The sequence below is a fragment of the Schistocerca gregaria genome, chromosome 4 (assembly GCF_023897955.1).
Source record: "Schistocerca gregaria isolate iqSchGreg1 chromosome 4, iqSchGreg1.2, whole genome shotgun sequence".
Lineage (NCBI taxonomy): Eukaryota > Metazoa > Arthropoda > Insecta > Orthoptera > Acrididae > Schistocerca > Schistocerca gregaria.
In genome coordinates, this window is record NC_064923.1 from 304,706,015 (window position 1) to 304,727,247 (window position 21,233).

The 21,233-nt window shown below is 43.3% G+C and overlaps 1 long non-coding RNA gene across 1 annotated transcript; it reads right to left on the reverse strand.

The window, feature by feature from the left end:
• Nucleotides 1-11,764: 11,764 nt before the first annotated feature.
• Nucleotides 11,765-20,519, reverse strand: LOC126266785 (uncharacterized). Its single transcript, XR_007548922.1, has 2 exons — nt 20,434-20,519; nt 11,765-12,195 (listed from the first exon to the last, which is right to left on the reverse strand). It is a non-coding gene; the product is annotated as an uncharacterized LOC126266785 (long non-coding RNA).
• Between the last annotated feature and the right edge of the window lie 714 nt (nt 20,520-21,233).

Here is a 21,233-nt window from a genome sequence, read left to right on the forward strand (position 1 = left end):
CGACAACGCCTGACAACATGCGTCAGCGCATTGTCAATGCATGTGCGAACATTATGGAAGACGAAGTACTCGCTATTGAGGCGAATGTCATTACATGAATTGCCAAATGCGTTGAGGTTGACGGACATCATTTTGAGCATTTATTGCATTAATGTGGTATTTACAGGTAATCACGCTGTAATAGCATGCGTTCTCAAAAATGATAAGTTCACAAAGGTACATGTATCACATTGGAACAACCGAAACAAAATGCCCAAACGTACCTACTTTCTGTTTTTTGATTTAAATAATCTACCTGTTACTGTTCGTATAGAATTGTGAGCCACATGTTTGTGACTATTACAGCGCCGTCTATCACAAAGCGAAAAAAGTGGTCCAACTAAAACATTCATATTTCTTTACGTACTACACGAATATGTAATAGAAAATATGGTTTCCTATTAAAAAAAAAACGTAGTTGATATCAGTTTGACCTATGGCAGCGCCATTCAGCGGGCCAACCATAGTGACATCTGGTTTCCCCCTTCAAGTTAGACAATTTTCTTTCTTTGTAGCTTTTTCGTTTGAAGCTTATTTTAAGCTTATTTCGTGAGATATTTGGCCCGGTCACTGTAAATGGACCACCTTATATATATTGTTGTGGTCTTCAGTCCTGAGACTGGTTTGATGCAGCTCTCCTTCCTACCCTATCCTGTGCATGCTTCTTCATCTCCCAGTACCTACCGCAACCCACATCCTTCTGAATCCGCTTAGTGTATTCATCTCTTGGTCTCCCTCTACGATTTTTACCCTCCACGCTACCCTCCAATGCTAAATTTGTGGGCCGTTGATGCCTCAGAACATGTCCTGCTAACCGGTCCTTCTTTATGTCAAGTTGTGCCACATACTCCTCTTCTCTCCAATTCTATTCAATACTTCATCACTAATTATGTGATCTACCCATCTAATCTTCAGCATTCTTCTGTAGCACCACATTTCGAAAGCTTCTATTCTCTTCTTGTCCAAACTATTTATCGTCCATGTTTCACTTCCAAACATGGCTACACTCCATACAAATACTTTCAGAAACGACTTCCTGACACTAAAATCTATATTCGATGTTAACAAATTTCTCTTCGTCAGAAACGCTTTCCTTGCCATTGCCAGTCTACATTTTATATCTTCTCTACTTCGATCATCATCAGTTATTTTGCTCCTCAAATAGCAAAACTCCTTTACTACTTTAAGTGTCTCATTTCCTAATCTAATTCCCTCAGCATCACCCGACTCAATTCGACTACATTCCATTATCCTCGTTTTGCTTTTGTTGATGTTCATCTTATATCCTTCTTTCAAGACACTGTCCATTCCGTTCAACTGCTCTTCCAAGTCTTTTGCTGTCTCTGATAGAATTACAATGTCATCGGCGAACCTCAAACTTTTTATTTCTTCTTCATGAATTTTAATACCTACTCCGAATTTTTCTTTTGTTTCCGTTACTGCTTGCTCAGTATAAAAAACATTGTTCAAATGGCTCTGAGCACTATGGGACTTAACTGCTGTGGTCATCGGTCCCCTAGAACTTAGAACTACTTAAAAATAACTAACGTAAGGACATCACACACATCCATGCCCGAGGCAGGATTCGAACCTTCGACCGTAGCAGTCGCACGGTTCCGGACAGGGCGCCTACAACCGCGAGACCACCGTGGCCGGCTTGCTCAATATACAGATTGAATAACATCGGGGAAAGGCTACAACCCTTCCAAACTACTGCTTCCCTTTCATGCCCCTCGACTCTTATAACTGCCATCTGGTTGTAAATAGCCTTTCGCTCCCTGTTTTTCACCCCTGCCACCTTTAGAATTTGAAAGTGTATTCCAGTCATTATTGTCAAAATCTTTCTCTAAGTCTACAAATGCTAGAAACGCAGGTTTGCCTTTCCTTAATCTTTCTTCTAAGATAAGTCGTAAGGTCAGTATTGCCTCACGTGTTCCAGTATTTCTACGGAATCCAAACTGATTCCCCGAGGTCGGCTTCTACTAGTTTTTCCATTCGTCTGTAAAGAATTCGCGTTAGTATTTTGCAGCTGTGAGTTATTAAAGTGATAGTTCGGTAATTTTCACATCTGTCAACACCTGCTTTCCTTGGGATTGGAATTATGATACTCTTCTTGAAGTCTGAGCGTATTTCGCCTGTTTCATACATCTTGCTCATCAGATGGTACAGTTTTGTAGGGACTGGCTCTCCCAAGGCCATCAGTAGCTCTAATGGAATGTTGTGTACTCCCGGGGCCTTGTTGCCACTCAGGTCTTTCAGTGCTCTGTCAAACTCTTCACACAGTATCGTATCTCCAATTTCATCTTGATCTACATCCTCTTCCATTTCCATAATATTGTCCTCAAGTACATCGCCCTTGTATAGATCCTCTATATACTCCTTCCACCTTTCTGCTTTCCCTTCTTTGCTTAGAACTGGGTTCCCATCTGAGCTCTTGATGTTCATACAAGTGGTTCTCTTATCTCCAAAGGTATCTTTAATTTTCCTGTTGGCAGTATCCATCTTACCCCTATTGAGATAAGTCTTTACATCCTTACATTTGTCCTCTAGCCATGCCTGCTTAGCCATTTTGCACTTCCGGTCGATCTCATTTTTGAGACGTCTGTATTCCTTTTTGTATGCTTCATTTACTGCATTTTTATATTTTCTCCTTTCATCAATTAAGTTCAATATTTCTTCTGTTACCCAAGGAGTTCTACTAGTCCTCGTCTTTTTACCTACTTGATCCTCTGCTGTCTTCACTACTTCATCCCTCAGAGGTACCCATTCTTCTTCTACTGTACTTCTTTCCTCCATTCCTGTCAATTGCTCCCTTATGCTCTCCCTGAAACTCTGTACAACCTCTGGTTCTTTCAGTTTATGCTGGTCCCATCTCCTTAAATTCCCACCTTTTTGCAGATTCTTCAGTTCATAACCAATAGATTGTGGTCAGAGTCCACATCTGCCCCTGGAAATCTCTTACAATTTAAAATCTGGTTTCTAAATCTCTGTCTTACCATTATGTAATCTATCTGATGCCTTCTAGTATCTCCAAGATTCTTCCATGTGTACAACCTTCTTTTATGATTCTTGAACCAAGTGTTAGCTATGATTAAGTTATGGTCTGTGCAAAACTCTACCAGGCGGCTTCCTCTTTCAATTCTTAGCCCCAATCCATATTCACCTACTATGTTTCCTTCTCTCCCTTTTCCTACTATAGAATTCCAGTGACCCATGACTATTAAATTTTCGTCTCCCTTCACTACCTGAATAATTTCTTTTATCTCATCATACATTTGTTCAATTTCTTTATCATCTGGAGAGTTAAATGGCATATAAACTTGTACTACTGTAGTAGGCGTGGGCTTTGTGTCTATCTTGGCCACAATAATGCGTTCACTATGCTGTTTGTTGCAGCTTACCCGCACTGCTATTTTTTTATTCATTATTAAACCTACTCCTGTATTACCTGTATTTGATTTTGTGTTTATAACCCTGTATTCACCTGACCAAAATTCTATACAGGGCAAGTCAAAAGTCCTTGGACACCTTCAGAAGTTGGAAGATTAAAGGGAAAATTGAAATGTGATGGTGGAAACATAGGCTTGATGTGAGGCCGCAACGTTTGGAGTGAATGTCATTCATGGCCGCCATCTCGTAACCTGCCATTTTGGTTTCAAGTCATTTTTTTAAATGGGATGGGGGTGTATGACACATCAAATAACACTCGCTCTAGAATTTAGTGATGTAATTTGGTTTTTTCTATCTTGTACACTTTAGAAGTTATTAATGTTCAAGGTTTGGAAATTACCTTTATACCGACTGCTACAACACATGTTCTACGTGTTGTCCATCCCGTGCAGTGCACATCTGTAGTCGCCGCAACCACTCTGACTGCACACGGAGGAGAGTGTCTCCTGCAATTTGGTCACAGGCGTGTTGTTTGCGATCCTCCAGGGGACATCTTAAGCAGATAGTGTATGCTGAGAGCATCCGTGATTTGAGACACCTGGAGGAACGCATGTTTCTGTTCACTAGTCCTCCATGTACGCGTACACCACCATTACTCTACCACGCAAACATGGGGGCTACACTCGTCTGGTGTGAGACGTTCCCTGGGGAGGTCCACCGGGGACCAAACCGCACAATAATCCTGAAAGAGTGGTTCGATGTGGGGCGGCGGAGGGGTGAAGTGGACTGCGGTAGTCGTGGGGTTGTGGACCACTGCGGCTGCGACCCGGGCGGAGCCTCTCCGTCGTTTCTAGGCCCCCGGTTAACATACAGTGCAATACGATACAATACAACGTAACTTCTCTTAATGCTGGAAACACCATCAGAGGCCATATAGGTTCAGACATCAGTTTCAAACCTAAACAAGTTGAGCAAGCCGAACAGTTTGCACGAATCCGGGTGTTAAGTCGGCTCGTGACGTCATCAGACCGATGTCGAGGACCGCGGACTCGGGTCGACGTGTGTTGTGGAGCTTGTAGTGCTGAAGAGTTGACGCTGTTTTCTTTATTTAGCGTTAAGGGCACAACTTGTCATTTAATTCTTTCTCCTTTTCTGTTCAAGTTCTTCTTGTCCTTTTGAAGGATTGGAAGCTATGAACCTTTCTGCTAAATAAAGCAAACAACACCAACTACTTCCTACTGCAAGCTCCGTAATACTAGTTGCCGTGAGTCTTCGTGCTTGAACTGCTCGGCTAACTGAGCCTTTTCAAGTTTTCAACTGCTATCTGAGTCTTTGTAGCCTCTGATGATGTCTCTAACATTAGTAGACGATACGTTAGACACGGTAATAGACCTCGGACCACTGCCTGACGCCGATAAAACAAAAATTACTTAAACGAGTTTCCACCCCTTCATGTATGTGCAAAATGGTGAACTACTTTAGAAAAATCAGTGTTTTGTTCGCTTTCTTCTTTTAATATCGATTTACACGTGTCTATCTCTTTATTTTTACGCTGAGAATCGTTGTAAACTGTTCCGCGGAGGATGTTTTTATGGAAACATGCATTAAGATCTATTCCTGTTCCAACTGCGAAAGGTGTGAAAAATACTCCTATACCTCTGGGCGAGCCGAATTTCATTTTACCGATTTCTAAGCGAAACTTACTTTGGGATCTAAACAAGATTCGTGGCTTCTACACGGAAAGATGGGTTTTGGAGTTTTCCCAGCTCCTTCTTGAGATGAAACCAATGACCTCGCTGTTTGGTCACCTCCCCCAAATCAAACAACCAGCCAACCAATCCTTCTTGAGAGACTCACAGCGTCTTGCTTCCAGTTTTGCCAGTTAATATTTTTCATAATTTCTGTTACACTTTCTCACGGATCAAAGAAGTCTGTCAACATTCGCTTCATCCTTCTGTTACTGATAGTAGTGACAATCCGCATAACCATGTCTGTTTCAATGTAATACGTAAATATTAAAAGAAAAACAAATTTATCTTGGAAAAAGATCTCTCAGTTTTTATAACAGCAGTAGTTTTTGTGTGTAGGACAGCCGTGAATCCGTCAGAGTAAATCGTCTTGTACACCAGACATTTTTTTAAAATGTCTGTAATTCAAATGAAGTTCTCATAAACAACAGATGTGTCGAAACAGAAGGGAAATGTCATGAGAAAAAGTCATTGAAAAAGTTAAGTGCTTCACTTTTTTAAGATCTCCATCACACGTGGTAGATATGAAACAAGGTGTATTGCTAGATGTGAGCATATAACATGTCATTTCATGAAACTAATTATTTGGTTCAAATGGTTCAAATGGCTCTGAGCACTATGGGACTTAACATCTATGGTCATCAGTCCCCTAGAACTTAGAACTACTTAAACCTAACTAACCTAAGGACATCACACAACACCCAGGCATCACGAGGCAGAGAAAATCACTGACCCCGCCGGGAATCGAACCCGGGAACCCGGGCGTGGGAAGCGAGAACGCTACCACACGACCTCGAGATGCGGGCTAATTATTTGGCTGTGAATAAATGTCATTCATTGTCAAAGTGTTACCTTAAACCCATTTACAGTCTTTGTTAGCGTGTCGTCCTCGCAAACTTCGTCAAATGCTTCTCCGCTGCTTTAATTAACTTGTTGGGCAATTTACGCTCGATGTCCCATCTTTCAAAGAATTTGAAAGTTTCATTAAGTAGTATTTCACATGATTATTTGCGGTCTGAGGCGCCTTGCTACGGTTCGCGCGACTGCCTCCGTCGGAGGTTCGAGTCCACCCTTGGGCATGGGTGTTTGTGGTGTCCTTAGAGAAGGTTACTTTAAGTTAGATTGAATAGTGTGTAAGCCTAGGGACCGATGACCTCAGCAGTTTGGTCCCCTAGAACTTACCACCAAATTTCGAATTCTAGCCATCTAGATTGATGTTTTCGATAATTTCCCGGAAATCGCTCAAGAAAAATTTCGGGATGATCACTTTGAAAAGGATACGGCCGATTTTCTTATATATCTTTCCCGTACCAGAGTTTGCGGTCTGTGAATAATGATCTTGTCGTCGACGGAACGGTAAGCCCGATCTTCCATTTTTGTTCCAGGGCACCGTTTCTGAGAATTTATACGCACCTGCAAAAACGATACACTCAGACTGTAGGGCCGTATGTGCTGTGCATTAGATTACTTACACCTACGAATTGTATTTGGCACAGCATTAAGTGTCAATGAATCTCCCTTTAAGTATGTTGATGGTTTCTTGTCTCCCAGTCCAATGCTTAGGATTTGGTCGCTTTAGCGTTACCTTGGTAGTACTCACGGAAAGTGTTTTTAAATCCTGCCATCGTTGTATGTTGTGACAAGAAAATATGTAGTTCTTCTGAACTGTTTCGAAAAACAGGGCTGTTTACTGAGTTGCCTCATAGCCACTACAGCACGTTTAAGGACTAAATTTAAATTCTGACTTGATGCCATTTTACACACCACTGTATGGCTACTCAAGACAGATGCTCCGTCATAGCCTTGGCGTAAACACTTGCTTCGTTCTACATATTTAATTAACTGATGCTCGTATCCTAATCTGATCTTTGACCCAGGCGAAGGAGATAAATTATTTGTATGTCTTTACAGCAGAATAATTTCCAAAAATTTCTTTAATTTAATGTAGCAAAACTGTATACTAATATTGGACAACCTTCGACAATGTCAGCAGAACAATACGAAGCTTCTATTGAACTGGCATCTGACACAGCTTTGGAAGAAAAAATTAAATGCATGCTTTCAGCAAAATTCTGGAGCAGTTTGAAAAGTTAACATTTTCAGTTGTGATACTTTTACTCATTGAAAACTTTAAATACAGATATTTCTATTGACGACTGAGGACACTGTACTACATCACACCAGATTTTACATCATTTGCAGAGTAATAATTATAACCATTACAAGTCATTTATTTTTAGGTTAGTTAATACCTCGAAGTACAGGTGGCAACAGCAAGCCATTAATCCTTATTTTCTCCTGGGCAACAGGTAAGTGTTGAAGCGTGAAACATGGATGCAGAACGGTTAGTCTATACTGACAGGCAAATTTCACTTATTGGTGCAGTATGAGTGTGTAGAAAACATCAGATCATAAAGTTTGTGACGTGTTAGTGGGAAGACTGTTCGATACAGAGAAGAAACAAACGACACACTGATGTGTGTACATGTTAAGGCACCACATATAAAAATATCTGCACTTCTACCCGCTGCACCACATATGTATGTGAAACGGGGTTCTCAGCTTATATTGTAACACCATTGACAGATGGTCCCTCCTGCTGGTGCTGATGGCGCTTGTGAGCGACAGCGCTGGTTTTCCAGCTTCCAAGGGATGGGGATTCTTCGCCAGCCTAGAGAAAATTATCTGGTCTTTGTTAACCCAGGTAAAAGTTGGCGACCTGGCCTCACCCAACTGTTTCCTTTTGGGCTGAGCAGGAACCAGCATGTTACAGCAATACTGTGTGCGTTAACAAGAAGCGGCGAATGGAAGTGCCTTCCAATAGCGATGCGCCCAATGACAACACTGGACGCAGCAGTGGCGGCATGCCAACTTTCCAGGCAAATCCTATTTGTGTACAGCATCGCTATGGGTGTATCCATGTGTGGAGACTCTGAGGAGAATGAATGTTACCAGACTACATTTGCTATCGTAAATGGGCCCAGAACCTTGCACATTAGTTATACGATTACCTGTGGTTCCCATAGCTGGTAATTTGTAGAGCAGGTATTAAATTCCTGACATGTTAAGGCCGTTGACTGTGCCTTGCATTTGTGTTCTCCATGACGTCATTTCAACAAGATAACGGGAGACCCATAATGTGCTGACCTACATCGATGCGGAGAGTGTTAATGCTGTGGACCTGGCCAGTATGTTCTCCAGATCTCTCACCCGTTGTAAGCATGTCGTCACGGGGTGCCGAGAGACTGATGCACCACCACTCGTCAGTCACTATGGTCGATGAAGTCTGGTGTAGAGCTGAGGCAGCACGACGTGACGCACTCCTGTCTGTTATCAAATCGCCATCTGTGCTTCAGCTGGTTACTGCTAGAGATGCCAGCATTGTACACTAAATTTCAAACCTGGTGCAACCCCAAAAATCTAATCATTTATTGTTCGTACTATACTGTACTTGCATGATAAGTAAAATTTCTTCATTACGGATTATTTTCAGTGTTGTGACATAAATGGCCTCCAGTGTACTTACCAATGATATCAGCTGCGTCTTACCGAGTGATCACCAGTTAACTACTGTACGTTTCGTACTGCTCTAAGCTGTACCTCTGCCACTACGTGTGCTTTGTCATATAGCGAGGTTGCACAGTGGTAAGGAATTTGGAGAGCAGGTGGTCATTTAGGATCTTCCAGAGACTTGTTACCTCTGCTGTTTTTTCCAACTGCTTCATCATTTCGAACATTATTTGTCTATTTAACATCCAAGAACTTTCGATTGCACCGCGTTTCTCATAATACTATCTTCGTATTCTCCAATGTTTTTGTACAATGTTTTGCTTCCTGTTTGTACTAGGTCTACAACTTTGCTTCCGCCGTTTTTTCTCGAAGTTCGGGGCTTTATTGCGAAAAACTTAAAAAAAAACTTTATGATTCATAGTATTGTCCATCGCTGGTCACTACATTCTCTCAACTTTCGGATAGCATACTAATCCAGTGGCTCAAGAAATGGGCGTCTTTTGTGGACATCCATGAATCGATTCAATTTTGCACTTGTTCATACGAGCGGAAGTGTTAGTCAGCCAGACTGTATGCCACTGATCGAGAAAGGTGATAGTCAGAGAGAGCAAGGTATGGAGAATACGGCGGGAGCGATAGGACTTCTCATTTCATCGTTTCAATGTGTATTTTGACAGGTTTTCCGACATGGGGTCGAGCACTGACCTGGTGCAAAATTACCTTTACGTGTCTATCGCTGTATTGTGGCCGTTTGTGTTTCAGTGCTGGGCTCGAACGTATCAGTTACTTTCGATAATGATGTCCTGTGACTGTCTTCGTCTGTTCCAGTAGCTACGAAAACGTTCTGTGTTCCCCCGCCATGTCGGTCTTCGACATCAAAATCACCGTTCTTAAGGCGTTGAAAGCATTCTCTGCTCGTTCTTCCACTAATAGTTCCCTCACCATTGGTCTTACCCAACATTTTAAGAACCACAGCCGCAAATTTCTTCAGAAATTTCAGAAAATTAAAAGTTCCCGCAAATGGCGAGAAATGGGTACGTAAGTTGACGTACTTAATCGAGAATAACCTTATGAGGAAATCACAAATCGACTAATATTTTTATGGCGTTACGTTTACAGATGCCTAAGCTTATTGTATTACACCAGTGACCAACCACCTGAACCACACTGGCCGCTACTGCCGTCTATTGCAAAACGGTGGAAGCAAAGTTGTAGACCTAATAGTTTCAGGGCGTATTTCTCATCTAATGTGCTATTATTGATATCAGTATAGCTGTATTATTTCTCAGTGCCACTACACTTCTAGTATTTCAGTAATTAAAAGTAGATTTCACAGCTGAGAACAGAAAAATGTTTCTTTCTGTATACTCTCCCCGAGTCTGAGACAATGCGCTTCCTTATCAGGCCAAACAGGGTAAAGGATTAAGACACTGGGCTTACATTCAGGGGAAGCTGGGGACATTCTCAATGAGGTGTCTGAAAGTCTGGAGGAGTGGCAGTCCATATTTTCTCAAGAAAAGAAGCCAGAGAACGTAGAGCTACTGAGCATGACATTTTAACTGATCCCCAAGGTGCACCATTGGGTTCAGGTCCTGAATCTGGACAGGCCACTATATTTCAGGAATGTTATTTTACACAAACCATTGCCTCACAGGTGCTGCTTTATGACGGACACACTGCCATGCTGCTGCAATTGATCACCGTCTCCTAGCTGTTCTTTTACTCTTCACTTAAAACTTCCGGGCTGATAGGCCGTGGTCGAAGTATAAAACTCTCCCCTGACGTTTCGTCTCCCGTAGTCGGAGACGAAATGTCAGGGGAGAGTTTTATACTTCGACCACGGCCTATTAGCCCGGAAGTTTTGAGTGAAGACAATACCGGCAGTGAAAGCTTACATTCTATGACGTTCTTATACTGTACGCCACCTCCTCCGTACTTCACTTTTCATACTGCCCTTGAAAGCAGGTACTTGCAGGAATTCACCAGAGCCAAACACTTCCACTGGATCCCTATAGGCTACTGCGTGATTCATCTTTCCAAATCAATCGTTTACAATCAGATACTGTCCATCGGCATCGCTTTTTACATGACCTCAAGAATTGCTCAGCATCGAGTACAGAGACATGTGGCTTAAGATGAGCTGCTCAACTACTGTACCCTACACACAGTCATTGTGCTACTTCGACTTCTGGTAGCACTTTAAAACCCACGAGTGATTCCTTTCAATGAATTCGTACGACTTTTACAGCCACCCTCCAGAATGTTCAGCGGCCCCTGGCCACCAGTACATCAGATATATCAGCTTTTGGTTTAACTGTATTTCTTCCTTGGCGTTTCCACTACACAGTCACATCATCACCAGCAGTCGATTTGGGCAACTTTACATGGGCTTAGATGTGCCTGACGGATCTGTTGCTCAGGTGATATCCAATGTAGACCGCACGTTCGAACCAAGTCAGCTCTGCTGACCAACTCTGCTGTTACTGCTTCTGACTGCACAATACTCCCCGCCTCCTTTTATACTCGCGGGTGCGCTTTTTGTGACATCTAGCGGCCAATTCCTCATTACATAGCGGGTCCGGATACCTTTGAACAGATAGTGTATATTACAACAGTTAACAAAATTCCACTCCGCAGTTGCATTGGAACGTTATACGATGATAATAAAATATGAATAAAAATATATTTTTATTTTTTTTACAAGAAAGAGTTGACCCCAATACAGGTTTAAATTGCATGCTGCGAATTCATCAATTTGTAACTTTCATAATCATTCGATATTCAGACCAAAGGGAACAAGTGAAACAGTCCACAATGTGGGTCTCAAAATCTCTGAGATCTGCGTGAAATCGGACATGGAATTCACTGATTGAGAATATTTGTATTTCAACGTTTTTCTATTAAGCTCAGTCATCAGCCATGTAGGAGCAGTGAACAGCAATGTTTGCAGCCGCTGACATAAACACAGATTCTCAGCTGTATTTTCTGAAATGAATGATCTTCGCTATCACCAGGAAAAGTAGTACGACGAAGGGAAATAAAAACGGAGCTTTTGTGAATTATTGTTCACTTTGTTAAAAAAATTAACTTCATTTTATTAATTATGTTTCACTCTCGAGCACAGCTACAGTTGGCTGTTCTGCTCAGTGTACACACAAAATTAATTCGCTCAAGCAGAGAAAGACGAATTTCACAAATAACAGATAATTTGCTACAGCTATATCAGTACTCTCCTCAGTCTATGCACATGATGCAGCTGGGATTAGGTTGTGATTCACAGCCACTATCGCGCCGTTGCTTGGTGCCCTCAGTGTCCTTTCCCTCCGTGGCCTTTTCCTCCATGGTCGCCGTGTCCACCGTGGCCGCCACCATGGCCGCCATGACCTCCATGGCCACCGCCATGGCCACCGCCATGTCCACCACCATGTCCCTTGTCGCCACCACCACCTCCAGCATATGCCATCTGGGTGAGGCACACTGCCATCAACAGCGCCACCAGGAGGAAGACCTGTAAACAACACAGCTCTCTCACAATTCACATCCTCGTCATTTTTATTCAAATTGCTAATAACTACGAGAACGACTTCTAAGGGGGTCCTGTGGACAGAAAAACTAATCATCAACTAAGCCCTGCGACGGCTTAGATTACGGAAGTTAAAGATAATTTTGGGTAGTTCCCTGTAGAAGGAGTGATACAGGAATAGCAGCTGTGATGAGTAAACACAGTGGTGCATGTTGTCAGAAACAACCCTGACTGAGTGGTAGGAGAGAGCTCAAGAGAGAAAATTATGGAGAGCAGCTACTCATGTCAGAGCGTCGGTCAAGACTGAAAGAAAAGAGAAAAGAAAATAGCAGAGTGCTACAAAGGGTACTGTGGGGCAGACTGTACATTGAGGCGACAGAGTTATGGGACAGCGGTATGCACATATACAGATGGCGATAGCGCTGCCAGTTGTATTCAGGTGATTCATGCGATAAAGTTTCCGACGTGATTATGGTTACACGACGGGAATTAAAAGACTGTGGTTACACGACCGGAACTAAAAGACTTTGAACGCGCAATGATAGCTGGAGCTAGGTGCACGGTACATTCTGTTTGTTAAATCATTAGGGAATTCAATATTCCGCGATCCACAGTTTCAGGAGAGTGCCGAGAATACAAAATTTCAGGCATTACCTCTCACCACGGACAACGCACTGGCCGACGCCGTCAATTAACGACCGAGAGGGGCGAAGAGTCGTCAGTGCTAACAGACAAGCAACGCTGTGTGAAATAACCCCAAAAATCAATATGGGACCTACGACGAATGTATCCTTTAGGACAGTGAGGCGAGCTTTCCCTATGGCAGCAGACGACTGATGCGAGTGCCTTTCCTAACACTACGACATCGCCTGGAGGATCTCTCCTGGGTTCGTGACTATAGACGACTGCAAAACCATGGTCTGGACAGATAAGTCCCGGTTTCAGTTGGTAAGAGCTAGTGGTGGAGTTCGTTGTGGGGCGCAGACCCCATGAAGTCATGGACTCAGGTTGTCAGCACGGCCCTGTGCAAACTGGTGGTCGCTCCATAATGGTTTTAGCTGTGTTTACTTGGAATGGACTGGTTCCTCCAGTCCAACCGAACCAATCATGACTGGAAATGGTTATTTTCGGCAACTTGGAGGCCATTTGCAGCTATTCATAAATGGAATTTCTATGTACGACAGTGGGCCACGCTATTGTTCGCGATTCGTTTGAAGAACATTCCGGACAATTCGAGAGAATGAACTGGCCACCCAGATCGCCCGATATGAATCCCGTCGAACAAGTAATCGAGAGGTCAGTTCGTGCACAAACTCCTGGCAATGCTTTCGCAATTGTCGACAGCTATAGAGGCATCGTAGCTGAGTATTCATGCAGAGGACTTCCAACGACTTGTTGAGTCCATGCCACCTAGAGTTGCTACACTGCGGTGTTGGAAAATGAGGTCCCACACAACACTGGGAGGTATCCCATTACGTTTGTCACCTCTTTGTAATCATGTGTTGTGGCCGAGTTCACTAATGTTCACCTGAAGCAGAGGTACTGCCATTAGGTCCTGATCGTTGAAAGGAACTTTTATCACCAAAAAATTTCCAACATGAGATGTAATATCATGAAGCTCCTGATCCTTAGACCTTGTGCTGATGTCTTCGTTTGATTTCCAGAGTGAGGTCTTGCGACACCGTTGATGGTGATCTGTCAGTCAAGAAATTACATCCTAATGCACTAATCACTAAGCTTCAATTTGCCACATATGCCAATATTACGCAAAATTCAAGAAGCTTGGGAAAAAGTAGCAAACGAGGCTTGTTATCTGGGAATACTAGTAACTATGTTGTAATTCGTGTGATTAATCTGCGATAAAGTGCCTAGAGATCTGGCAAATTCAGCAGTAATGAGATTTTACGATGAATTAAGCGCTGAACACCACATCTCTCCCAACGGTAATTGCTGTAGTAACTTATATTCCGCATTTAAAGAACTCAAAGAGTATCGTGGAAAGATAACAGAGTTATAGGAGTATAGAAGCTATGATTCGAAGCAGAAGCTGCATGTCTTGTGGTCTGGTCGAGTATGATTCAGTGATGTTTAGGTCTTTCTTGGGAAGATTAAGCCTGGGGACAGCGTGAAAGGGTCAGAGACCAGTCTTAGCTGATCAATTGTTTTCTCCGAGTTTCATCTATTTTGTATTGTGTTGTATGAGCTTCTTGCCTAGTTATCACGAGGAATGTCGAGATTTTAATTTTCGTTGATTCTGTGGATCACCATCACAATATATTGGTGTGAGCACATTTCTGCTGGAATTTAGAAACAGCTTCTTAAACGCTGTTAGTCTTGGTGGTTGAGGGGAAGCAAAATTGGCTAATACTGGTATCCAGTTATGTGGAATGGACACACTGTATCAGCTACCATCAGTTTCTTCTCTGAAGGCACTGGTGGCCTAAATACATTTAAGGAAAAAAGTCACAACACCAAGAAGGATTTGCGCGTTATAAACGAAAGTTGACAGACGTGTTTCTACATCTGAAAGATGACGTCTATGGAAATTTCAAGCCGGTCGCATAAGATTGGCGCCAGCTGCGCCACTTTGAGGATGCAGATCAGGTTGCTTTAAATACACGCTGTCGTGAGCGTTAGATATCCTTGAAATTAGACGTGGTACGTTGATATTGGTCAACAAGGTCTTTAAGACGACAAGGAAGCCGTTCACGGTTCCTCACTTAGTTTCAATGAGGTTGTGTAAACGGTCAACAAGAAGCTGGATGTTCCTACTGCGATATTACAAAAGGCTTGGCAGGAATATAGCCACTGTACGTGATTGCTGGAAGTGGTGGCCACGGGAATGTACGATCGCAAGAAGACCGTGTTCAGGATGGCCAAGGGGCACTGCCGAGAGTGAAGACCATCGTGTTCAGTATATGGCTCTGGCGCATCGTACTGCATCTGCAGGAGCAATATGAACAGCAGTTGGCATCACAGTGGCACAAAGAACTCTTATAAATCGGTTTCTTAAAGGACTTCTTGTAGCGTGCATTCCGCTGACTTCAGTGTGTCAAGCGAGAGATCATTGGAAGTCAGGGTGGAGGTGTCTGCTGTGTTGCCTGATGAAAGCTGGTTCTGCCTCCATACCAGTGACGGCTGTGTGTTAGTTAGAAGGCCAACCGGGACTTGCAACCAACGTGTCTACGTGCTAGATACACTGTGCCTACACCTGGAGTTACGATCTGGACTGCAGTTTCACAAGACACCAGAGGCACTCTCGTGGTTATCCCACGCGCTGTGACTACAAATTTGTACGTCAGTCTGTTGATTCGACCTGTTGTGCTGTCACTCATGAACAGCATTCCATGGGATGTTTTCTAACAGGATAGCCCTCGCCCACATACAGCTGTTGTAACACACCATTCTCTGCAGAATGTCGACCTGTTGCCTTGGGCTGCTCTATCACCAGATCTATCTTTAATGGAGCACACAGGGGACATAATCGTATGAGAAATCCAGCGTCATGTACAAACATCATTAACCGACTGAGCAACTGCAACAGGTATGGAACTACATCCTAGAAACTGACATCCGGCTCCTGTACAACCCAATGCATGGAGGTTTGCACGGTAACAATCCAACTTCTGGCGGTTACGCCGCTTAGCAATGTACCAGCATTTCACATTTACAATGGCTATCTCACGATTACATTAACCTGTGATCTTGCAATGTTAATCAATTAAATACGTATGTTACCTAGACACGTACCTGCCCGAAACTTTATTTGCATTCTTTAATTTTTGTGCTGAGATTTTTTTTTCGTCAGTGTAGAGCTGCAGTATTGTACAACCGGATGCATTGGACCAAACCTTGTTGTCCTAAGGTTGTGTTTACTTCTCAGTTTTTGCAACGGAATTTGAAAAAGTTTTTTTTTCTCATTTGAACTTTTACTGCTGTTTACCAACACAACAGCCAGGTATTATCGATGAGCTGCTAGAATAGACTACTTTTTCGTGGCAACATGACATGAACACTGCTAAATGCCAGCGCATCAGGCTGATGGACCAAAGGATTGTTATGCTGTCGGCTGTCCTAATAGTTACATGCTACATCACAGCAGCGATCGTGACACCGACTACTAATTATTCGTTTCAGGACTAGCTAACAACAAAGGAGCTAAGAGTAATCCTACGAGTAAACGTTAAGGCAAGTAGGAATGAAATTGAATACCAACCGGGAGAAAACCGTTGAAAGCACTGAAGGAGAACAGACCATCCTCAATAACACTGAGAAGTTGTAAGATAGCTAAGTAGCTCAAATATCTACAACCGACAGTCTGTGTTTTTTTCTGAAATTAAAGAGATATTGACAGCAAACAGGAACTGTTTTGCAATAAAGCTAGCTATTTTCCTCAAGATTCGTAAATCGTATCACCAAATCAAGCGTTTATGAAACACTTATGTGCCCAGTGCTTACTTGTGCCTTGGAACTTGAACATCAGAAGATAGTGGAATATTATATGCCTTCAAGAGAAATGTACTTCGAAGGGTCATTGGTCTAGTCTGTAAAAGAGAAAAACGGTACGCTCATGAGCTGTATATTGTAAGTAAAGATCCACCTATTAAATGTGCAACATAGAGATGGCAGGGCACGAGAGAGAGAGAGATGGAAGTAGGTACCGAAGTAACTAAAAGGATATTAGATAGAAATTCAGAAGGTCAAGGAGGGCCGAGAACCAGTTGGGTAGATGGAGTCATGGAGGACCTGCAGACAGCTGGCTGTAAGGAATGGAAAGCTAGAGCGTCGGAAGGGGATAATTGACTGACAAATATTGGTGATGTCAAGTTTCGGAATGAACTGAAAGGCCACAGGAGAAGAAGCAGACCACAATCAGTGCCAATATCGGCGAAAATATCTGTGGGTGATTCTATCGCCATATTTCTGAATTTGCACCTAATTATCCAGCGTTTCACTCTCCGTGATCACAAAAAATTACATTCGCGTCCATATCCGAGGTCGCTAACGCACGCTAGTGCGATGACGCTTAACTCAAAGATCCTGTTGGTGGATGACATTATTACTGTCAGAATATGACTGGCATTGGGAGGAGAGGCGATGTTATAAAGTTTCTGATCACCACTCTTTTCGATAATTTCCTGGACTAAATTCCAAACCTCTCCGTATTGTCTCGTTAAGCGAGAGCGTGTGACATTGTTCTTGGTGGTCCATCCGTCGGATGGGGACATTAAATTTGGCGTATTCCTTGGTGCTATGAGAGAGGGGCTATGTACCGGCGTCGGGTCTTACCCTCACCCTTCTCTAATGGGGATTATACAGCACAAAGACAAAGTTACGTGGTATACACATCCATTACACTCAGCTATGATCCGCAAATACACATGCTTCACAACTCCCACATACCCTCAATAAAAGAGGCCGATCCGCATGGATTAGAACACCATTTCCCATAGGCAGTTCAACCCATCCCAGCCAACAGTGCCATATGACACTTGTACATTTTTTTTACAGCGAACTATTTTGTGGTGCATAGATCTCTAACGGAATCGCAACCAGTCTAATGATGCTAACGTAGAAACTAGACTACTGGCCATTAAAATTGCTACCCCAAGAAGAAATGAAGATGATAAAAAGGGTATTCATTGGACAAATATATTATACAAGAACTGACATGTGATTACGTTTTCACGCAATTTCGGTGCATAGATCCTGAGAAATCAGTACTCAGAACAACCACCTCTGGCCGTAATAACGGCCTTGATACGCCTGGGCATTGCGTCAACCAGAGATTGGATGGCATGTACAGGTACAGCTGTCCATGGAGCTTCAACACGATACCACAGTTCATCAAGACTAGTGACTGGCGTATTGTGACGAGCCAGTAGCTCGGCCACCATTGACCAGACGTTTACATTTGGTGAGAGATCTGGAGAATGTGCTGGCCAGGGCAGCAGTCGAACATTTTCTGAATCCAGAAAGGCCCGTACAGGACCTGCAACATGCGGTCGTTCATTATCCTGCTGAAATTTAGCGTTTCGCAGAGATCGAATGAAGGGTAGAGCTATGGGTTGTAACACATCTGAAATGTAACATCCACTGTTCAAAGTACCGTCAATGCGAACAAGAGATGACCGAGACGTGTAACCAATGGCACCCCATACCATCACGCCGGGTGATACGCCAGTATGGTGATGACGAATACACGCTTCCAATGTGCGTTCACCACGATGTCGCCAAACACGGATGCGACCATCATGATGCTGTAAACAGAACCTGGATTCATCCGAAAAAATGACGTTTTGCCATTCGTGCACCCAGGTTCATCGTTGAGTACACCATCGCAGGCGCTCCTGTCTGTGATGCAGCGGCGAGGGTTACCGCAGCCGTGGTCTCCGAGATGATAGTCCGTGCTGCTGCAAACGTCGTCGAACTGCTCGTGCAGATGGTTGTTGTCTTGCAAACGTCCCCACCTGTTGTCTCAGGGATCAAGACGTGGCTGCACGATCCGTTACAGCCATGCCGATAAGATGCCTGTCATCTCGACTGCTAGTGATACGATGCCATTGGGATCCAGCACGGCATTCCGTATTACCCTCCTGAACCCACTGATTCCATATTCTGCTAACAGTCATTGGATCTCGACGAACGCGAGGAGCAATGTCGCGATACGGTAAACCGCAATCGCGATAGGCTACAACCCGACCTTTATCAAAGTCGGAAACGTGATGGTACGTATTTCTTCTCCTTACACGAGGCATCACATCAACGTTTCACCAGGCAACGCCGGTCAACTGCTGTTTGTGTATGAGAAATCGGTTGGAAACATTCCTCATGTCAGCACGTTGTAGGTGTCGCCACCGGCGCCAACCTTGTGCGAATGCTCTGAAAAGCAAATTATTTTCATATCACAGCATCTTCTTCCTGTCGGTTAAATTTCGCGTCTGTAGCACGTCATCTTCGTGGTGTAGCAGTTTTAATGGGCAGTAGTGTAGTAAATAATTAGCGACATGAACAGCAATGGTTGCAAATGTAGAATCAAATCTAAAAGCCTCCATTGGATTGAGAGGAATTGTCATGACCATTAATGACTCAAAAGATCAACAAAATAATAAAAAAAATCTTGTGGCCCCAATTTTTTGTAGCAGCTATACAGGGTGCCCTTCCTTATAGTTGTGAGCTGCATTTTCTCTGGCGCTACAGCAGATATTTTACATTTACTTTCTGCATTGTGTAACTGGAGTTAGCCCGAACAAATACTGCTAGTCACGTCTTTCATGCGACGGCGAATAGCAGCGGAAAGAGCCGGCCGGGGTGGCCTAGCGGTTCTAGGCACCACAGTCTGGAACCACGCGTCGCAGGTTCGAATCCTGACTCGGGCATGGATGTGTGTGATGTCATTAGGTTAGTTAGGTTTAAGTAGTTCTAGGTTCTAGGGGACTGATGACCTCAGAAGTTAAGTCCCATAGTGATCAGAGCCATTTGAACCATTTTGAACCAACGGTAAGAGCCGTTTAATTTCCCGTTACAAGCAAAATGTTTCTTTGAAACGTAATTTTACGTTCCCATACGACAGAGCGGTTCCAAATTAGTGTAGTGCGATATTCGTTTTATCGATGTGTGTTAACAGGCTGAGTTAAAACACGAAGAATAATCAGGACTCCAAAAGCGACTGAGTAGCTCTTCTGCATGGCGGCAGCAGTCAGCGCGGGCCAGGACAGTGATGTCGATGGTGGAGTACCTTTTATTCTTCATATTTTTAATTGATAAAACGAATATCGCACTGGACTAACCTGGAACCGCTCTATCAAACGGGCAAGTAAAATTCCCCTTTTAAAAGTCATTTTTTTGTAATGGGAAACAAACCGACGCTTTCCGTTGATACTGGCATCGCGCAACAGACGTGATGAGCAGTATTTGTTTGGGCTGACTCTAGCAAAAACAGAATTGCAAATATCTACCGAAACATGGAAGAAAACTTGTATAATTTTCAGTAGTTTAGAAGAAAACCCATCTTTGTACTCTGCTCAGCGGTGAATAAATATGAATATTTTCTTAAAATGGATAAATAAATAAAGAAACCTTTGCAGCATGCAAAAATAGGTTTTTCTTGCAAACTACCACAATTTACTGAATACGGCCCAAAACACACAACAGTTTAAAGGAAACTGTTGACTTTCATTAGCCAGGTCTGCGATGTTGATAGCAGGATGTGAAGCTACTTACCGTTGCCGCTTTCATACTGACGATTGCTACTGAAGCCGAAGCTGTGTTGCTGGTAATGCTAATGCTGATCCATCTTGTGGCTGGAGCTTATATAGCATGTGTTTCGTTCTGTAGTGACCTCTACCTGCGTCATCACTGCTATTCAAGGTCGCTTCGAACAACACCTCATCGGGACAAAACATCGCGGCGGCCACGGTAGGAGGGAAGGGGACAAAAAGCGCCTAAATAGTGAAGCTGAGCGGTCATGTTTCGTGGAAAAATTGGCGGAACAGCCTTGATCAGCGGAGCAAAACGGATCAACAGGCAGGCCGCGCGAGTGAGGTTAGTCTCCTCCCGGCGCTGGTCCCCTGATACACGCTACCATCACGGCAGACACTTTGCCGCGCATCTTTTAAAGACATTTTTAGACTGCTCTTTTCCTGTCTCGTACTAGTCTGTACATAACTACTACACCCAACATGCTCTACAGTCAGTTCTGAATATTCTTACATTTGTCTGCCGCTATTAATTTTCCCTTCTACAGCTCCTTCCGCAACAAGTCAGCTACTCATGAACGCAATAGCAGTTGTATCATTAATATGTCCGTACTTCTACCACTTGCTAAAATCGTAACAGTCGTTGCTGTATCCTAGTGCGCCTGACCATCACCGCCAAGAAAATAGTGTTAAATCTTCGCTGGACATGTATACTAAGTCAAAACAAATCCAATTATTGTATGTTAACATACAGGGTGGTTCATTGATCGTGACCGGGACAAATATCTCACGAAATGAGCATCAAACGAAAAAACTACAAAGAAC